The sequence below is a fragment of the Carya illinoinensis genome, chromosome 3 (genome assembly GCF_018687715.1).
Source record: "Carya illinoinensis cultivar Pawnee chromosome 3, C.illinoinensisPawnee_v1, whole genome shotgun sequence".
Lineage (NCBI taxonomy): Eukaryota > Viridiplantae > Streptophyta > Magnoliopsida > Fagales > Juglandaceae > Carya > Carya illinoinensis.
Window position 1 is genome coordinate 2,258,921 of NC_056754.1, and position 4,443 is coordinate 2,263,363.

The window sequence follows — 4,443 nt, forward strand, 5'->3', positions numbered from 1 at the left end:
GTTTTATAATAAATCTATCTCTCTTTTTTCTTTTCGATAATTTTATAACATACGTAACATTTTTATTTATAGAGAGCGAAACAAGCATCGAGCTTGCCTTTAGTTGGCTTTCGTCATCCCTATTGCGTAATACTGCATGATGGAAGCTTGTCCGAGTCGATTCACGTGTTTTACGTACATTTTCTTTTTCTCTTTAAAATGTACGTGTAGTCTCTCTTTCCATATGTCGAATAATTATCAATCCAGTGTAGTACTATTCGGCTTCCATCTTCCCCATTGCGTAATACCGGACCCATGATAGGAGCTTCTTCTTGTCTAATCACATGTTAGCTTTTATTTTTCATTTTTATTATATAGTTTATAAACATCGAGAATTATTAAGTCCTTGTACCAGTTTTTTTAAGTATAGTAATCAGTAAATTATTTACATATATAAAGCCAAGAGAGGCGTGTAGCTTACCCTTGTGCTTGGGCTCCATTCCTATGCATTGGCTATAGTCCATTCAAGTGATCTTGATGTGTGGTTGGCACTGACGTGTGTGAATAGCATGCAAGTGGGTCCGTGGAATTTTCTTCTTTTAATTATATACGCACAATCAAAAGGGACAACATTATTGAGTGCATTGGTACGTATCAAAAAGCAAAAAAGTTACCTTTAATTGATAGATAAGATGAAACTTAATTTCCATGAGGAAAAAGGAAAAAAGCAAAAAAGTTACCTTTAATTGGTAGATAAAGATATATGAAACTTTCCATGAGGAAAGGAAAGCAATTAGAAGACCCAGCAATTGACTAGAGATGCCATGTTCAAAAGAAAAGACCAAAGATGCCATGATGATCAGGTTCATTTAACTATGATCCCTCGTTGTTTAGACCATCAATTACTATTTTAAGTATAGGAAAATAGTAATAATATTAGTTTTTTTTTTTACAAAGCTTCCACATGAGATATATGTCTATCCAACTTTAATAGTAAGGTCTTTAATTTGATGGGTTTAGTGCTCATCAATTGCAGACCTCCATTTTTTCTACTTATTAGGTTATATTAGTTAGTGGTTGTGTAGAATAAATAAAAGTTATTATGGTGGGATATCCTTTGTGATTTCGCTCTCCACTTTCCAACTTTGACAATATGAATGATAAGAGTGTGAAACGCTCTAAAATGATAAAGTATAAATGCATCAATACTCATATGGTCATATTGTTTATAAAAAAACATATATATAGGGTTACATGGCTAAAGTTCTAATTTTTCAATTATCACATTATTCACTACTACCGAGGTATCGAGTGAGTCTCGAGCAAACTCTATGACTCGAGCAACATGTCCATATTCGTTTTGGCTTGAGCCTAAAGCCTGCACTCTATGACCCAAGTCCCATTGAAACTCCATTAAAAAATTGTGACGAATCCTTGTCAAATTGAGTCATCAAACTAGGCCGCAACAATAATTAACCATGCTTCACAAACCCAACACCTTTAACTTCATTAGTCTTTCTATTTTTAATTTTATGGGGACATTTATTGGGGCTACTCAGCTCGTTTTGGTATTACATCTTTTAACTTCTATGAAATCAACTGTAAACTGAATCAAGTAGTATAAATTAATGAAAACCAGTTAATGTTTGACAAAGTAGTTATAAAGGAGATTTCATGATGATCAGGTTGTTTAACTCTCCTTAGCTGCTTAATTAACCCATCAATTATTATTTTAATTTATTATACGAAAAAAAGTAATATTAGTTTTAATTTTTCAAAACCTCCACATGAGATGTCAATCCAACTTAAATAGTAAGGTCTTTAATATGATGAGTTTAGTTTAGTGATCATCAATTACAAAACCTCTATTCTTCTTCTCATTAGGTTCTAGTTGTCTATGAAGAATGAATAAAAGTTATTAATGGGCGGCATCTTTAGTGATTTTGCTTTCCACTTTCCACATTTATAGATATAAAGGATCGACACTACAAGAAAAATGAGATTTTGCGACCAATTAATAGTAACGAAAAGAGTATTTGCAATCAAAATTGGTTGCAAATACTCTTTTCGTTGCTATTAATTGGTCGTAAAAGCCCATTTTTCTTGTACTGGGATGAGATCAGTGTTGAAAGCTCTAAAATAATCAAGCATATTGCACCATTACCCCATGATTTTGTGTCGACTCTCGGCAACAATATCTTTAACTCCTCATTGAAATATATACATAAAACAACGTCTTTCATACGGTCTTATCCTCAATTTTGCTGAAAAACATAGACCTAAACCAAAACTTTTAACTTTATAACTCTTTTAATTTATTTTAAATTAAATGGGACATTTATAGGGCTTTTATTTTAAATTAAATGATACTTTTATTACATCTTTTACTTTTATGCAATCTTGATGACATATTAAAAAGTAACCAAATAAAGTTGTGGTTAGAATAGAGTGTGAAAGTCACTATAAGAAAAAGGGGTTTGAATGGCTAGTATTTTGCAAAAGCCCATATATAAATAGAGAAATTGTCTACAAGCCCACAAATGATTGTTTCTCATCTTCATGGCAGATGAAACTTTGAAATATAAATATTTATACTCGAAAGGATAGAAGAATTTTATAATATTTAAACTTAAGAGGAGTTTGCGTAAATAAAATCATTTGTTATTTATTTCTCAAGCAAAAATTATATTAATAAAGTGTTACAAAATATATAAATAAAATCATTTGTTATTTAATTCGCGCGTTTTCAGTATATAAAGGTTATTAATTTATAGTTTTCCAGGGTGATATATGATCATATTTCAAAGAGATGATCAGTATGGTAAATTAACGGAATTCCATAAGATTGACTATTATTGGCACACCTTATACAACATGATCATATCAAAATACATATTTTACATATTTCCACACTGCATAGCGATCCAAATAAGCTCCACTATTAATCCATGATATTAAACCAAACCTGTTTATTCTCATTAAGCGTACATCATGATTCTCCTCGTGATCAGGCGGGAGAAGCAATATCCCAGCATAAAACTTATATATAGTTTACTATTTTAATTATATACTTTCATCCCAGTAGGTAAAGTAATTATTCAAAGTTCCTTCCTTTAAGTACTTGGCCTGCAACGATTATAAGGGCCGTGTGGTTTACACTTGTGCTTGGGCTTCTGTTTTCCTATGCATTGGCTATACCCGGGATCTCCAGACCTTCCGCATGATATTGTCCCTTTATCGGGATCCTTGGATGCAGTACCAGAACCTGCGTTAACTGAATATTATAACTACATATATATTAATTAGATCTTAATTTATATCTACGATCGATAACTGTCCCTACATATAAAACTTTTCTAGTTCATGCATGCGTTTTAATATTCTTTTACGTTTGTAATTTGTGTTAAAATATTCATAATGATAACAATGTTAATATGATCATGTGTAGGGCATTTACACACACACACGTACGATACGATGTTTAACATGATTTAAACGGATATATATGATATTTTAAACTGGCATGTTTAACAACTTCTTATGCAGAATGATAGCTTTGAATTTTGGAGATACTAAAAGTTTTGTATGCTCACTAATTATAACTATAATATATACATGGAATGTAATATTTGGCAGTATACTGACATGATCGATTGACAACATGAAATATAGAAGCAAAATAGAAATTTGTGCTCTCACCACTGTGATCAGACAACTCGCGAGCTACAATTGAAGGGGTTGAGAAAAGAAAGGAAATCAGGAGAATGCAAATAACAAGGATAGCCTTCATGTTGGCGATTGCAGCTGAGTGAATTGTGTTGAGGCCATTTTCCTCCTACACACCTATATATATATAGTCCATTCAAGTGATCTGGATTTGTGGTTGGCCCTGACGTGTGTGAATAGGATGCAAGTGGGTGCATGGAATTTTCTTCATTTAATTTTATACGCACAATCAGAACGGGCCAACATTATTGAGTGCATGCATGGTACGTATCAAAAAGCAAAAAAGTTACCTTTAGTTGGAGATCAGATGAAACTTTCCATGTGGAAAAAGGGAAAGGCGCAATTAGAAGACGTAGCAATTGACTAGAGATGCCATGTTCGAAAGAAAAATGAAAAGAAAAGATCAGAGATATATGCCATGATGATCAGTTTTTAGTATAGGAAATTAAATAGTAATAATATTAGTTTTTTTTTTTTTCAAAGCTTCCACGTACATGAGATATATGTCAATCCAACTTAAATAGTAAGGTCTTTAATTTGATGGGTTTAGTGCTCGTCAATTACAAACCTCCATTTTTTCTGCTTATTAGGTTATATAATTAGTTACTGATTATGTAAAATGAATAAAAGTTATTGATGGTGGGGTGTTCTTCGTGATTTTGCTCCACTTTCTAGCTTTGATAATACGAAAGATGAGAGTATGAAATGCTTTAAAATGATCAAGTATAAATGCATCAA

General features: G+C 32.0%; 1 long non-coding RNA gene across 1 annotated transcript; it reads right to left on the reverse strand.

Moving 5' to 3' along the window:
- Positions 1 to 2,798: 2,798 nt before the first annotated feature.
- Positions 2,799 to 3,878, reverse strand: LOC122305535. The gene is made up of 2 exons (XR_006241158.1): positions 3,679 to 3,878; positions 2,799 to 3,244 (listed from the first exon to the last, which is right to left on the reverse strand). It is a non-coding gene; the product is annotated as an uncharacterized LOC122305535 (long non-coding RNA).
- Positions 3,879 to 4,443: the final 565 nt, after the last annotated feature.